At 40.3% G+C, this 17,690-nt stretch overlaps 1 long non-coding RNA gene across 1 annotated transcript; it reads left to right on the forward strand.

Annotated features, from left to right (window-relative positions):
• The first annotated feature begins 9,706 nt into the window (after nt 1–9,706).
• Nucleotides 9,707–14,767, forward strand: LOC118988910 (uncharacterized). The gene is made up of 3 exons (XR_005066872.1): nt 9,707–9,787; nt 13,884–14,165; nt 14,532–14,767. It is a non-coding gene; the product is annotated as an uncharacterized LOC118988910 (long non-coding RNA).
• The last annotated feature ends 2,923 nt before the right edge of the window (nt 14,768–17,690 follow it).

Consider the following 17,690-nt stretch of genomic DNA (forward strand, 5'->3'; position numbering starts at 1 on the left):
TTCATGAAGGTTCAATTTTATACCCCCAGTTTAGGCTAGTATATTTAGCTGTGTACATGACATCCTTGCTTAGAAATCTAATATTAAACTTAGCTTGTTCAAAACAGACCCCCCCTCACCCCTCAAAAAATAGCTTGTTCTAATTCCTAAGCAACTAGAACAATGCCTGGTACATAATTGTCATTGTCTTCCCCATGCTAGTAAATGGCATTTACAAACTCCCAGTTTGCTCAGGCCAAAAATCTTTCTCAGACACTCATCAGCTGGCTGACCCCTATAATCAAAATTTCTCCAAACTCAAGCCCTTCTCACCAGCTCCACAAGATCACCCTGCTTCGAGTGACCATCTTCTCCTGCCAGCACCACTGCAAGTGCTTCCCACCTAGTCTCCCTGGGTGCACTTCTGTGGCCTATGTTTTGTTCGCCACACTGCAGCCAGAGTGAACCTTCTCAGATACAAATCAGGCATGTCACTCCTCTGCCTAAAGTCTTAAATTCTCCCATCATCTCACTCAAATAATGGCAAAGTCCTTACAATGGCCTAGAGAGCCCTACAGAGCCTCCCCCCACCCCATACATCTCTACTCCTCCCACTGCTTCCCATTCCTCTTCTGCTATTCCCCCATAGAAGGCAGGCATGCTCCTGCCTCAGGGCCTTTGCACTTACTTTCCCTTAACCTGGACCACTTTGTCCCACATATCGGCAAGGCTTACTTCCTCACCTTCTTTAGATCTTTGTTCAATATCATCTCTTAGTGAAATCTTTGCTGACCACCCTTTACTTTTTAAAAAGATTTTATTTATTGATTTTTAGAGAGAGGAGAAGGGAGGGAGAAACAGAGGGAGAGAAACATCAATGTGTGATTGCCCCTCCCAGGCCTCCTACTAGGGACCTGGCCTGCAACCCAGGCATGTGCCTGGACTGGGAATCAAACCAGCAACCCTTTGGTTTGCAGCCTGTACTCAATCCACTGAGCTGCATGAGCCAGGACTGACCATCCTTTTAAAAATAGCTATTCACCTCCCTTGTTTCCCCTCTCCCTTCCCTGTTTTACCTTTCACAATAGTACTTTTCACCATCATTTATTTACTGTGCCACTAAAATGTAAGCCACATGAGGGCAAGAATTTTTGTTTTTTTTTTCTTTTCTCTGCTGTGTACTAAGCAGCTAGAACAATGTCATGTACATAAGAGAATGAATAAACTTTAATATTTTCTCCACAGTAGTACATCAAACTGAGAGTAATCACCCTCTTTGAGTGATATCACCATGCTTTCAAATAATCAGAGTTCTATCATGGATTTATGTCTAATTTTATCAAGTTTCTTTCTTCATCTATTGAATTTTGTTTCTTTATCTTGCTACTACATGAATCATATTGATTTTTACAATGTTAAACCAAACTTACATTCCTGGAATAAATCTCATTTTGTCATGATATATAATTTTTTAAACACTTTCCAGGTTCTATTTACTGATTATATTTAAATGCTTTAATCTATTTTTGTCATAGACATTGATATAATTATCAATAGTACCCTCTTCACTCTAAATAGAATAAATTCACTGAGTGCCCAAATAAACACTACATTTTCTTGCATTTCACAGAATTTTTCATCTTTCTAAAATTTCCTCCTGGTTCTGCAATAGATTGTTTGAAAGAATCTTCAAAATCATGTTCTGTAAGTATTTTACATATGCCAGTTTTGAAGCATGAAGAATAGAATTTTTTCTTATCTTCAGCTAAGGTGAAAGCTTTCCAGACCAGATGTCGGCCATCAGTCCGTGTAAGTGTGTTGCCCTTGACCACACTGTCAATTCGCTGTGTGACAAGCATCTTTTCAGATTCCGACTACAAGGTACAGTGTGTGCCTGGTGTACAGGCACATGTTCAGTTTCTAGCAGGCGTGCACCTAACGTGGCTCCATGCAACCGAGGCAGCGCATCCTTCCTCCCGGTTGTCTCTTCCTCTGAACCATTAAAGGACCTGCAAAACTGCAACTGATAGTGCGCACTGCTTATTAGAGATCTTCCTGTCCCCACCCTGCCTGTAGTGCTTCACGTGTAAATATTGCACCTCCCAGGGTATAGTACAAAATTGCTGGTTCTCCTTCCTCCCACCCCTCCCCATGTATACACACTTCCTGACCAGTTATTTCCTGGGAGGTGCTACTTTCAAATAGATAGAGTATTAGCATCCTCCAAAAGCAGCACTGCTTAATAATACTGTATTGCATATTTGAAATTTGCTAAAAGAATGCATTTTAAAAGTTCTCATCATAAGAAAAAAATTTTTTAACTATAGAAGCTGACAATGTCAATCAAACTTAAAATCTATTGCTGTGATCATTTCACAAGGTATACAAATATCAAATCCTTCTGTTTTACACCTGAAACCAATATATGTGAATTATACATCAGTATATATTTTTTAATTTTTAAAAAGCCGCACTTCCATGGCATATGGCTAGTGTTCTAGTTCTCATGAACACTAGTGTTCTAGTTCTCATGACCTTGGATCTTGCTGTCTGTAATGAAAGGTAGAGGCAGCTGGCTTCCCGTTGACATCTATTATATGAGACATACTCTGCATAGGTTTGTACAATCTGATGTGAACCACTTTACAACTAAGAAAACTGCCTCCCAGAATCTGGTTAAGCCATTGATTGGGATGAAGTTTCTAGCATCCTTTTGAGTTCCTGTCTTTTCCTGTTTTCATAAATATCTTAAGTTGGGAGAGCCTGCCTCATACACTTTGAGCCAAACGGCACTTAAAACCAGACCTCATTTCTTTGTGGCTACCTGTTTTATACGTGTGATTAGATATGTCAGGGAGAAAGGCAAAATTCCAGAAGTTTTTGAAACCAGACTCTTTGTTTTGGGGTGGGCATGAACGGCATAAAGACAGGGAATCCAGACCTCAGAGAATGCTGTGATCTTGCTATTTACACAGGAGAGGTCACGACACTGATTTCAGCACAAAGAGACCCTGCCCTGGTCCCCTCATGGTCCTGTCTCTCCTGCCCTGGTCCCCTCATGACAGGGGGCCCTTTTTTAACGGTTGGGCCCCTGTTTTTCCCAATTATTTGAAACTTCCTAGGATGCACACCTCCACTTGCTGTGTTCTCGACAAAGTGAAAACTTCGGTCTTGATTGCTTGTTTCTCAAGTCTCCTTCCTGAGTTTATTCTTTCAAAAAGATTTGATAAGTTAGTTAAATCTGGAAAAAAATCAAGAGAAAGGGTGGTCTTTTAGGACCCACCAGGTATAGAAGTGAGCACTTGATTAAGGTGCCTAATCTGCAGGGGCTGAGGCCCACACCTGGTAGAAGTGCCTTTATTCTTACCTTGGAAAAAACCCTATTTTTCAGTAATTGAGATTTCAGACTTGCAGGGCTGATGTAGATTTTTCAAAAACATATTGGGCAGTGGAGTTTTCATGATTTTGCTTTGATAAAAGTTTCTGACAAGAGGGTTTGAGATTATTTAAGATTTAAGGAATCTTCATAGATTAATCCACTCATCCATTCAATGAATATTTATCGGGCATCAAGTACATTCTAGACTGTAGTAGGTATGTAAACTTCTAACAGGGGAAGGTATACATAAAACCAACAATTTTGGAAGTTCTGATGTAATTATAAATGTGGTATGGTACAATAGTTATGAATTTAGATGAAAGAAAAGTAATGTTACTTTTCCTAAGTTAAATATTGTTTACGAAGCCACTCTCCCAGGTTAATGATGTTATCCTTGAGCTGGTATCCAGGAAATGAGGGTCGGGCCCCATTCCTCAGGCTGGGTACCTCCCTCTTTACCTGACCTTTCTCTTGGCCCACATTGCCCTGCAGCGGGAGCCCTTCTTTCTTGGGGGTCCACTCTCTCTATCCAAGCTTGACCATTAGAGTCCACACCGAGGGGCCCAAGTTTGCAGACTTAGTGCCTGACCTCCACAGACACCTTAACAACTGTCTATTGGAGGTGTTGCCACGCGGGAGATGATGTGGCATGGTCAGGCTCACAGAATCAGCAACCTTCTCCTCTACGCCTGGTCCTTCATGGTTCCAATGCCCACCTTCACTCCCACTTCTGCCCAGGAGACCCAAGGCCTCCACATCTTCTGGAGATCCTTCCACTTAACACCCCCAGATACTTGTAAGCCCAAGAGAACCTAGTGAGGGGTGGGGTGGGGTAGAAGGGCATCCTTATCTTCTCTTTGGTGTTAGACAAAACTCCCTATGATGGGGACAAAGGAAATGCTGTGAGGCCCCTTTAGAAGCCGGTAGGATACTATCAGAGTCCATGTTTCTGTGTGGGAAGAATCAGAGGAGTCTGCCTGGAGAAGAGATATTTTGGCTGAGCTCTGAAGGGGAGTAGGAGTTAAGCAGGAATGTTTTAGACATAGTGGCTTGGAAGGGCATGTGTGTATGTGTGTATGTTTTGAGACAAAGGTGGGAAGTTCATTAATAGAATTAGGAGGATGACATTTTGATTGCGAGTAGAGCTTGGTGAGTAAGGCTACTTCACTCACATTTAAATATTGCTTACCTTCTTGGGACTTCTGGAGACACTCCTAAGGGAACAGGTCTTGTTTTTTACTTTCTAGCTGAATTCTTCAAGAGCCAGAAAATTCAGAGATGTCTCCCCAATTTTCAGTCATTTACAATGATCCCCAGAAGCAAATCATTAAATGTGTTCCAGACTCTCCTTTATTCTGACTTTGATGTCTTTCAAATCATTTACCACCAGCATACCTGTGAGGGCATGTTTGGTGTGTGACGATCTACACAGGTAGCACCCCTCCCAGAAGAAGGACATACTTGTCATTCCTCCTTCTCTTAGTCACTAGGTTCTCTAGCTCCTCTGTAGCTTCTTCTGGCTGTAATGGTTTCAAACAGTAGTTGTTGTTTTTTTAAAATTGTTCCTCTCTCTTTTTCTTACAAATTTTTAAAAATAATAAATGAGCAAAAACAGCTTTATCTCCAGAATTAAAATGTAGAACAAATGGGAAAATCATGGTAGTTAATTTTCCCAGGTTTGAGCCCCCACAAGTAATGTGCCCAAGCATTACATTTTCAACAGCCCTGCTGCATACACTTCATCTCCTCTAACTTGGTTCCACGTTTTATCTTCATTCCCAATTATGCCAATTCCACTGTTATTTAAGAAGAAAAGGCTTTCATGGTTATTGTTAGAAACCGCTCTTTAGCTTCCCCCAATAGCTAGCAAACTACACAGAGGGTGACGTGGAATAGAAGCAGTGTGATACAATTCATGAGAACCACTTAGCCCTTACAGGAATCTGGTTGCTAACATTTCTGTCATCTGTGACAATGACTCTTAACTTTTACTTACTGTAAGAAATGGGGGGATTCCTTTTTTTTATACAAGTAGTAAACAGCAGTCTCATCAGCCGAGCTGGCAGGGAGACTCCAACGAGGCCAAGGAGCTCTGAGATCTGAATAATTAAGAACCTAACAGGACCGTGTCTTTAATGCCTCTTTGCTGAGGGTTCTAGTAGTGTCCTCTCCTGGAAAGATAGCCCTGCAAGAGAGAAGCAATGACTTCTTTCTCACTTGTGGCGGATGCAATGGTCCTGGACTTGGAGTTCAGAAGGCCAGAGACACTTCCTAGTTGTGTGACTCCAGACAAATCATTTAGTCTCTCTGACTCTCAGATTATTCACTTGCAAAATGGTGATACATTAGTAGCTTCACCACATGTAATGTCGGGATCAAACAGTATAATGATTCAGAAGCTCTTTGCAAGTGGTACCAGGAGAGGGAAATGCTGGTTATCTCATTCAGTGTGATCCAACAGCAATACTGCCGAACCTGTCTCACCTAAGAGGTTCCGTCCTGGGGAATTCCAAGGTCTTGCCCAACTGGAAAAGTAGATAAATTGGCAGATGCCTACATGGCACCTGAATGGCTGTGATAGCTGGCAGGCCAGATTGCTAGGGATACTTAAGTCCAGGACACCACAGCAGGCACATTTGCCTTTAGATCTGGGGTGTGGTTTCAGAACACAGGTAAAGGCGGGGTCATGGGCAGACAGAGGATCATGCTGAGCTGTTTACTCCTATATTTGTAAACATGTGCCATAAGTTTATACGAATGCTCACAAGAAAAACTATTAACAACCAAAAGTTTAGTCATATGAGAGTAAGAAATAAAATGACAGCATCAAATATATTTTAACCAGAAGTCAAAGGATTTTTGTTGTTGTTGAGAATGTCATACACTCTAAAAGGAAAAAAAATCACATGAATCATATCTGACCAAAGGCCAACTAAATTTAACTTTTTAAATTAAAAAATGATAAGCCCTAGCTGAATGGCTCAGTTGGTTGGAGAGTCATCCTACGCACCAAAAAGTTTTGGGTTCAATCCCCAGTCGGAACACGTACAGAAGGCAACAATTATATTCAATATTTCTCTCTTTTTCTCTCTCTCCCATCCTCTCTCTAAAAATCAATAAACATGTCCTCAGGTGAGGATGGAAAAAGAAAGGGAACACAAAATGTTAATATACTCTCTTAAAACTAAGGACAAAATATGAAACCACACTCATTAAAATTGAATTAAAAATTCATTCGAATGCTTAGTTTCTCATAATATTGCTGGGTAAACAGAGGGAGAAGGGGAGAGATGGGGAGAGAGTAAGGGAAAGAGGGAGGCCAGTTCAGGGGCACCTGCAAGGCCGCATGGAGAGTAAGCTGAAACAGACTGAACATGGGGAAAGAGGACTCAACAGAAATTTCTAAAGCTAGTGCGGAGCCAAAGAAACTGCTCTTCACCAGAAGCATTGACCTTCAAATAAGGTATTACTGCCTTTGGTTTTCTGATTGTTTCTTAGAGGAATCACTTCTGCTCTAGAAATATCTCATCTACCTATTTTAGGAATAAATGCTTCCTTCCATTGGAACTTTGAAAAATTTTGGTGTAGGAAGGAATGGCTTAAGTTCCAAGAATTTTCGGTGTGTGACCTTAGATATATCTTAAAATCCATTGGCTTCCTTTTTTCTCCCTCTGTTCTTGCTGGTGACTAATAAAAACTCAGTACATAAAAAGAAGTAGAAATGCCCAGCCTCTCTGGACCGACTGCTTTGTGTCTGATCCTCAGAGATGCACCTCTAAACGGCATTGCTGGAAGGAAGGACTCAGGAATCCTTAGGGTCTGAAATAGGACAAACAAATGTCACTTCAGATATTTACCTCTGATGTGGTTAGTAACATATAAGATTTGACAGGACAGAGGATGATAACATGGATGTAGATTAGTGGTCTCACCTTTCCCCTTCCCATACTGTTCATATATATACCACACCCCCATCGGGGACATCTCTCATCACAAGGGGCCATTTTCAAACTTACCCTGCTAAAAGACTACATGAGACTCTGAGGGTAGAGTCAGATGTGGGGTGCAAAAGCCCCTCCTCAAAGTTTCTATGTCCACCCCTTTCAAGATTTACCAATACTATGGTAGTCACTCAAGAACAAGCCAGAATCATGGAGAGTGTTACGCTAAGTGAAATAAGCCAGGTGGCAAAAGACAAATACCATATGATCTTACCTTTAAGTAGAACCTAATGAACAAAATAAACAAATGAGCAAAATAGAACCAGAGGCATGGAAACAAGGAGTAGACTGACAGTGACCAGAGGGGAAGGGGGGGGCAGGTAATAGGGGAAAGAAGGGGGAGGGTCTAGTCAAGGAACATGTATAAAGGGCCCATGGACACAAGCAATAGGGTGGGGATTGACTTGGGAGCTGGGGCATGGGGTGGGGGAAAGCAATGGGGGAAAAATTGGGACAACTATAAAAAACATAAACAAACAAACAAACAAAAGAACAAGCCAGCACCCAACAGCAAGTCACTGGCCCTACAAGCTGTGCTTCCCAGTCCTGCACCTGCACCAGTTCAGCCCCCTCTTCCGGAACTGGGCCAATGCTACAACTGTCTTATTCCACATCAGGGGACAACTGTGGCAAGTCACAGCAGTGACAGCCATCAGGCACTGAGTGGTTTTCATGTATCAGGCTCTGATTACGCCCTTAATGCATTGTCTCATTTAATTTTCATTAGTGACTCTATGTGCTGAGTGTTACAAGTATCCCTATTTTATAGCTAAGAATCTTGACAATCAAAAAGGTTCAGAAAGTTGTCCTTGTGCCAGAGTTAATTGATAAATTGATGAATTGACCCTGAAGCCATGAAAGTCCATACAATTTTCACCACGGGCCTTCGCCAGTGGCCTTCTAGAGCCTATTCCCTATAGTTTCAGGCACAGTCTTCCAATGTAGAACCTTGACCTTGACCTTTATGATTTAAAGACTCCTATGTCTGATAAAATTCTTTGTAGGTCGAATTTCCTAATTTTGAATGAGCATCTGAAAGGCAAAAGAGTATCCAACTGTGTGGGAGTTTGGTAAGAGGGGAGGGGAGAGATGGCATGGTCAGGAACATGTGGGTGCTTCCAGCCTATAATGAGCTTATTGCAAAAGGTCAAAGGTCACCTGTTCCAGCTGACCAAGGTACGGGGAATGCCCCATTTCCTGGGAAATGAATGGACAATTCAGGGGCCTAGTCAGTCACTGCTACTTCTTAACCTTTAAGCCATAAATCTTTAAAAAAAGTAATAATAAACAAGGGAAGGTCTTTAAGACTCCATCAACAATCTAGTCTGGTTTTTATTCAGGGAAGATGCCAAAAAATCCCCAACTCACTACAATTTGTTTTTTTGTAAGAAACTGAAAAGAGGGAAAACTCAAATGTTTTTGCTGTCCTTCATTTGAACGTTTCTAATCCAAAGTAAACAGGGGACCTCTGTCCTTTGTGTTGGACAGTGGCAGACACAGGGCCCTTGTTGTAGGAGCCTGCTGTCGGCCTATCACAGGCTCCAGTGCACACTAAGGGCCCTGTGTCCAGGCGAGGAGGAGATGGGCCCAGGCAGCTTCTGATTCCTGCCCACGCTGGTGCGGCAGCACAAACAGTTGATGTTCAGACTTCATCTCTCCCCAACCCCCACGATCATCTCTACCTCTACAAAAGAAGAACATCCCTCTCATCTCTCATTCTCAGCAACTCTGAAACCCACCACAGTGTACTCTCGGCCTTTCTTTCTGAAAGAAATCAGTTTGTTTCTCATTATAAAAATAAAATAAATTCATTGTAGAATATCTGAATAGGAGAAGAAAAGTGAAGAATGGACAAACAATCACTCAAACCACCCAGATCTGTGTTAAGAATTTTGGTACATCTATAGCGTTTATCTATTTCTCTATGTGTGTATATTATATTTATGGGGAAGGGACAATATTTGGATCATACTGTACATTTCTTAGGGATGTATTATAAATAACCACCAAAAATTCAATTGGATTAAAGAATTAAGTGTAAAAGATGGTTCAATAAATATAGATGAAAATGGGATAGGCAAAAGTAGGTTTACAGTTGTTTCTATGTTCACAAGATTAATAAATAATAACACAAGAATAAAATCTGTGTTTTGTGTACTCACAACTGTCCAAGATTCTTTAAAAACTAGAAATCTATTGTTTCTTTCATATTCAATTTGCTTTAACAGAAATTCTTTACTTATTTTGTCAACTTTGTCTTGAGAAAATAGATTAACTCCAGGAATAAAAAAATTACTAAGACGCTCCTCCCTGAGGTGCTGAAGGAACCCTCCAGACACCGATCAAAGCAGGGCTCCAGGTTCCCGGGCTGCCACTGACTGTCATCTGGGTACTCGGCGCACATGTGAAAGAAGGCAGTTTTCACATGGTAAGAACAAAATTTTTTCAGTCCTTTTAGTTTTCCATACTTCTTTTTCAATTGTTCTAAAAGATACTTCATTAGTTTTAAACAATCTATCCTGCAACATTTCACTTCATCAGTTTTGCAGCATGTTTTATATTGTCCATGATTTTTCAAAATGCCCTTTTCAATTTTACCCACCCCTGTATTAGTTAGTATCAGATGTTTTTAACCTGGGTTCCATGGATAAGTTTTAGAGAGCCTATAAATGCATATCATAATATGCACAATTTGGTGTGTTGATATATATATATATATATGTATATATATATATGTATAGATGTAGATGTAGATATAGACATAGCTATAGGGGAGCGAGGTGAAGACTGTTTAGTCTTCATCAGATTCTCTAAGGCATATGTGACCCAAGAACTAACGTTTCATATGAACTTGCCTGGGAGAGAATAACCAATGCAGAAAACCACCTACTACACAGCTAGTAGGAATGATGAACTATTCTGTAGGGCAGTTTGGGCACTCTCATGTTAGTGTATCTGTGTGTATGTGAGTGAGAGAGAGAGAATTTAAATAGCCATAAAATATTATGAAATTAAAATAATGCAGAGAGCCTGGGGATTAATCAGGAAAAGAAAATAAAAAATTGTGATATGATAAAGCTATTATTTCAAATCAGTAGGGGAAAATAGCTAAAAATAATGAGCATGAAAAACCTTAAGATTCTTCACCATCGAATCAAATTTTATGAGAAAGTTATAGAATAGTGGTTAGATTAACATTCTTGTTTAGTTCCTGTCTTTAGTAGGAATGCTCCTAATATTTCCACATGAAGAGTTGTATCAGTCAACAGTGCAGTGAGTGTGGTGGGCAGGGGGTAGAGGAGGGTATAGGGGAAATAAATGATAATGGAAAAAATACAACAAATAAAAGAATTTTGTCCATGCTAATTTGACATAGGTATTCACTGTATTAATGAAGTCATGTATTTTTATTAACTAAGAACTTTTCTCACATCTATAGAGATAATTAAGTTTTATCTTTGATTTTAAAATGTTAAAAAATTGTTATTATGTTTGAGATGGATGTTATCTAGATTTATTGCAATAATAATTTTGTAATGTATACAATAACTAACCATATGTTGTATACCTGAAAGTAATATACTGTTATATATGGTCATTTATATTTTAACTTTTTAAATGTAATTATTTATGTTAATAAAATACTACCTGCACTAGTGGAAAAAACTGAACTTGGTCATAATATATTACTTTTAATAACATTTTGGATTTGATCTGTTATCATTTTGTTTACTTTTTTCATCTATTCTCTTAAATTTGATCTTTAGTTTCATTTTTACTTTTTGATCATTTTGCTACTTTTGTTAGTTTGAGATACCAGGGCTGCTTTCATTTGAAAAACTGAATTGGGGTACTTTTTATCCTTTTTTATGTTCTAGAACATTTTAAATAGCAAGAACATTAAATTCCTTAAGGACTAAAAGAAATATACTTTACAATGCATGGAAAAGGCATCTTTTACAGAGTAATTATTTAATAACTTTTCTATTTCTTCTCTGATTATTAGTGTTTTCAAGATTCTACTTCTTGAGTCGACTTGGCAAGTACATTCTCCTAGTAAATTTATTCATTTTAATGAGCTTTTCAAATTCTTTAAGAGTTATACACACTCCTTTCTTATACAAAACCTCACCCACAGGTTCTGACCCACTTCTCATTGCCCACACCGCACCTGTTAATCTTCTCTTTGTTCTTCACGATTAGCCTCACCATTTTTATTATTCATTTCAAAGACACTCACATTTATTCTCTGATTATTGCCTTTTCTAACTCATTATTTTTTGTTTTAATTATGACTCCACATTTCTGCTTCCTTTAGATTTACCTTTTCTTTGTATTTAAGTTAAATTGTCACTTCATTTAGTTTTATTATTTCTAAATAAGAAAAGAAAATTTGTGGCTACAAATTTCTCTTGGAATACCTTTGGCTGAATCCCAAACATTTTGATTTGAAAGAAATGTATTTATATTTGCAGAGTAGAAAATCTTGATTTGTGTATGTTAAATTAATTATATTAGATAAATTTTTGAATTCATCATAACCTTACTGAATATTTGTTCTTTTCAGGTGTCACAGAGAAATGCTTGGGTCACACAAACTGTATCCATTATCTATTCCTGCATAACAAAACACCCCCAAGGGTGAGCCCCCAAAACCACCCCCAAGTGGTTTGACACAGTAACATTTCCTTGTTATTCGTGGTTCTGTGAGTTGGATGGATTCCTTCTTACAGTCAGATTCAACTGGTGGGTCGGATGCGGGCTGGGTTCAAGAATGGTGGTTTGTCTCGCCTCCACGTGGCCTCTCTCCTTCTAGTAGGCTACTTTGGGCTTCCGCCCAAGATGGCGGAGGCAGTCCAAGGGAACAAGCCCTAATGCTCAACAGTCCCTGCTTGTATCATTCGCTTTGCTGAAGTCCTACTGACCTAAGGAAGACACATAGCCAAACCCAGACTCAGTGTGGGAGGGAACTGCACAAAAGCATGGGGACCATTAATGTGACAATCTGTCACACAAGGGGATAATTCACTGTTGTGGATTTCCCCATATTTCTAACAGTTTTGACCAAAATGATCCTGTTCATATATTAATTCTTTTTTGTTGTACATTTTTGTTTTCTCATAATTATACTACCTCACCAGATTTCTTTTGGTTTACATTTACAGGACAATGTACATTTTTTGTGTTTGCTTTTTATATCACTGTCAGGTGTGTTTCTTAAAAGTCTCTAGTTGGACCTTGTATTTTTAAAGTGGAGTCAAAACTATTCACTTTAATGGAAACATGGGGGTCTTTGTGCTTATTTCTACCATGTGATCATATATATGTTTTCTGACTTTTCCATTTCTTGCACTTTTTCTCCTTCTCTCATTATCTATTTATCTATCTATCTAATCTCTGTCTTTATCTCCTCCTTTTCTTCCTCAAGGAATCTGGATGTTTTAGATTCTGTTTTTATTCTATTACTAGTTATCTTTAAAATTTTTAAGTAAGTTTGTATATCTATTAAAAATTTTTACAGTAGCTATTAGTTCTCTTTAATTAAAGATGACATAACAAGTACATTTTTTCTTCCCTCCTCCGATACCACCCTGTCCTCCCAGTTACTACAATAGTAATTGAGGCCTTTAGATTTAGATTATTGTGATTTAATCCCAGCTCCTAATTTCTGTATGTACGTTCTCTTTCAAGAACCATCTTCAATGGTTTTATTAAATATCCAACCATACCTTCCACCTCACATAGCAGACCACCAACCAGCAGTAGCTCAGACATTAAGGACATTTAATAATGCTGTACAGAAAAGTGGGTGAAGGGAGGCAGGTACATTGTTGGATTAGCTGCTCTTCAATATGTTTCCAGGTCCTCAGTGGGCATCTCTCACATTCTTTCGACCTTCTCACCATCACAAGGTGGATGTCACATTCCAGGTATTTCATCCTCAGGCAACCACCTTCAAACAGGAAGAAAAGCCAGGCAACCTCACTTTCTATCTTGATCAAAAAGCAGACTTCTCCCCAAGAGGTCTACAGGAGACTTTCTCTGACTGTTCATTGACCAGAACTCAGTCACATGCCCAGCCCTAGGCCAATCATCAACAGTGTGTCAGGGCATGTTGTCAACCACACAAAACTGGAATCCTGTTGGTAAGGAGAAAATAAAAATTCATCTATTGGCATCCAACAGTAAGTGCCACAATATATAAAAAATGAAGAGTCAGGCTCAACATTAAATTTTACTGCTTTTATCAGTTCACTGATGTTCCTTTTATTACAATTTCCTTTACATTATTGAATTTATTTCCTTGACTAGAATATTTTCTGTGGAGCCTTTTTTTCAGTCATGGTGGTACATGAATTATTTGCTTTTTAATAGATGCTTGCCTAAAACATCTTAATATGAAAAATATCTTAAATATGAAACAGAATTTTAAGTCATAATTATTTTCCCTCAAAATCTCATGGATGTTGCTTTGTTTCTTTGACATTTATGTGACAAATGTCAATGTGACTTTTTCCTTTCAGAGGCAACCTGATACCTCTGCCTGAGTGACTCCATGAAGCAGACTTGGGCACTGCAACACTTGTGCATTTTGCATCCCTCAGCCTAACTCCGGGCCAGGAACATAACAAGCTTGTCATGAACCAATTGTCTGTGGAAACTCCTGAAAGAGCAGAGTTTTACCTTCAGATTAAATGATCCCCCCCCCTGCCCCGTGTAATGCAACCACATAGAGCGATCTGAGAGCTGGAGTGACCCCCTAACCATCATTGCCCCCTTGGCATGCTGTGTGCCAGACATCCAAGGTAAGCTTCCCATGGGATCCCTGTCTTGAATGCACCCAGTACCTGGGCACTTCCAGGATGCTTCAAGAAGATGGATGTTTGCCATTCCTGACTTTCCTGTGATTAATTTTTGTCTATAGCCCTTGCCACAACCAACCTTGGATCTGGTGGGGGAGGTCTTTCCCTTAAGAGACTTTTTTTTTTGTCCTGTGAAATAAATTGAAGGCTATCTAACCCTTCTTTCCAACTGGTATTATGTGCATTGAGCTGTATAGAAATTTGTTTAACCGTCTGGTATGTGGGTAAAATCCTTTTTTTTCCTCCTGTTTTGAACAGTGACAGATTTTCCGTATCATTATTATTTTTATTTTTATTTTTTATTTTCAGCTGTTTCGACGGGACTTTGGAAGAGATGCAGGATGGGAAGTCCAATATGATAGTCTGAATGTCCACCTCGAAATGGAAGTTTTCCTTGCATTTTTCATAATCTCTTTAGACAGAGCCCCTTTCCCCTCACAGACCTACAAAATGTACAGGCCCTTCCTGTCACTACTAATCCCTCCTATTTGGAGAACAAGAACATTTTCTCCTCTATCAGCTCTATGCTTCTTTTCTGGGCTCCGTATTAAAAATATTTGGGTTGTTCTGGGTTTGTCTTTCTCTGTCTCATAACTTCTCTTATATTTTTTCCTTTCTCTCTGAGCTTTGGGAAATTTTTTGGGTTTATCAGACAGACTAACCCATCACTGAAAAATAAATTATTGAGCCCCCTTCACAGCTCTCAATATTTCTTTGCTTTCTCCATCTTCAATTCTTTACATTTTCCTTTTCCTGTCTGTCCTTTGCTTCACTTGATCATTACTGGTTTTACTTGCCTAGGGATTTCTAAGCACTTGATTTTGGACTGTCCCCAAGGCACCCCTGAGGATTCTGGCGGGCAATCTTCCCAGTCTTCAGAATGTTGTGACTGTGACTGAGGCTGCTGGGAGGACAGCGTCAAAGACACAAGGACAGAATTGAATGCACAGCTCTTCCTCCTCCAGATGCGCTTCATGGAGTGGTTTGGTGGGAGCTGTGCTGAACCTGTTGGGTACCTCTAATGCACCCAGTCATCTAGGCAGTTCACGAGCTGTGAGAGAAGATAATGCCTTTAGTCGCAGCACCCTTGTGGTAACTTCAAGTCTTAGAGATTCAGCCTAGTGCCTTGACAGCCTGGAGCTGTTTGGACCACCCATGGAACTGTCAACCTCCAGACCTCAATATTGAGTGTTAGGGCCATCCTGTGATAGCCCTTGAGAATATCAAGGGATATCCAAGCCTCATATGCAACTTCGATGTGCATTCCCAAGGCAGACCTGAGAGCTGGGGAGATGGGAGATGTTAAGCAGGTCATACCAGTCTTTAGACAACAATGGCCAGGAATATCACCCCAGTTGCTGAGGACAAAGCAGATGCTTATGCCTCCTTACCCCACCCATTGTGCTGGTGATGAAAACTGTAAAAATAGACTAAGCATAAGGTTTCCTATTTTTCCTTCAGCTAAAGATAAGAGATACATTAATAGCCAAGTCTTCACAGTGAGCTGATACTTGGACAATACCTTACTTTGGATCAGATTTCTTTTCCTAAATCCCTTAACATATTAAAATCTCACTCTGCCTAAACATAGTTCTTCAGAGTCCTTTATAAAATCTCTCTCACTCTCTCTCATACACAAATGACATCTGACTTTTGCCCCCCTGCTGTGCTAGGAACCCGGTCCTGTTTTCCCTCTGAGCCCCACTGTCTGCTGCTGCCACCGAGAAACAACCTGCAGCGCACGGAAGCCCTCCCTGGTCGTGCTCTCTGAGGCTTGTCTGCAATTCCTGTAGTGCTGTGGCCCATGGCTGTCCTTCCTTCCTAAGACTGTCTAGGCTGTTACTCACCAACGTCTTGGGTAATTGCCGATCTGAACGGTGGCTGGCCTGAATCATTCAGGGAAGACTCCTGTGCTGGTTGCCCACAGTCATGTCTGCAGATGAATCGGGATGGAGGGGGAGGCTGATTACAGTGAAGAAGGGGACTCTTTAAACACACCTTTGTCATAAGTACATAGAAGAAAGGAAAGAGAAAACTAACAGTGGGACTTTACTGGCCTGAGTCAAACATAACATAGTTCTGGTTTTTTGCATGGGGAGGAGAAGCTGTGATTGGCTTGTTACAGCAGGGGTTCTCCTTGAGCTCAGAGCCAGGCGAAGCAAACATGTGTAAAGGCAGCCCGGGCAGATCCCTAGTGAGAAGCCCACCTGTTCATTATGCTCCATGTCCACACAGAAACAGGACCTTCAGTGGCCAAGCGAGACAGCTACAGTGCCCGTAGCTGAAGGAATGCACACACGTTTCTACATAGCTTCCAGGGCTACGACTGGAATTTCACTCAGCTCAGAAAGCAGATATTCCACACTGCTAAAATGCAAAAGCATCACACCACCCTTTAAGGAAAAAAAAAAAGATCTCTTGCTCTAAATCACATTCTGTAAAATTTTCCCCCACTGTTGTTACAGCACAGGCAGAGAAACGACTTCATGGCTCCTGTGGAACTATGTCTGGGAGGAAGGAGTGCTCATGTGCACGCACAGGCATACATGCACCAGCAGAGTTCTGATGTGGAGATGATAAAATAAAGGTCATGGTAGGAAATTGAGAGAAGGGAAAAGTGAGGGAGGAAGGAAGTGAAGAGAAGGAAAAACACTGAGGGAGTTTTCTTTAAACCGCAGCTAGATTTGTTGATATCGAGTACTCTGCTAAGCATGCAAAAAAGTTTTTGCAGTTAGTCCTCGCAGCAACCCAGTGAGTTTAGTTTTATCCTTATTAAAATGTGGAAACCAAGGCAGCGTAGCATAGATGCCGACACATAGGCCTCAGAACCAGCTCGTTTTGCTTTCAAAATTGGCCTCTGCCATTTGCTGGCTTTGTAACTCTGGGTAGGTTACTAAATTCTCTAGTTCTCAATTGTTTTTATGTTAAAGGGAGGTGAAATCTATCTCATGAGTTTATTGTGTGGTTTAATGGGATACACAAGGTGCCAGGGGCAGAGTGTTAACATTTTAGGATATTAGGTGCCCTCCTAGTCTTATAAAGAAATGCTCCAAATTGTTTCAGTTCACTTTACAACCAATGCTGTAGACATTTATAAAAGCCCAACCCTTGATTAGCCGTTGGACTTGAATAAATTGAAAGGTTTATAAAACTATAGATATGGACTGGCTCTTGAAAATGGTGGGGAAATCAACAATGTCCCAACATTAGAATGTGCTTTGATTTGGATGCTCTTTAGTTTACAAGATGGCAGATTATGTCATAAATTTCCAACCCTGACAGGGACATGCTCATTGGCTTGATTCTGCTGCAACTTTCCCCAACCCTTGACTTTGTGTGTAGGCAGAGAAGGGGAAACTGCTGAACCTGACTCTCACCAGCTTGGACAGCCAGACCTCAGCCGCAGTGAACTTGAGTGTGTGTCCCAGCAGAAAGCAAGGTGACAGGTTCACTCTGCAGTCCCAGTGG

The sequence above is a fragment of the Sturnira hondurensis genome, unplaced genomic scaffold (assembly GCF_014824575.4).
Source record: "Sturnira hondurensis isolate 20B ecotype Veracruz unplaced genomic scaffold, ASM1482457v3 Scaffold0006413, whole genome shotgun sequence".
In the NCBI taxonomy this organism is placed as follows: Eukaryota; Metazoa; Chordata; class Mammalia; order Chiroptera; family Phyllostomidae; genus Sturnira; species Sturnira hondurensis.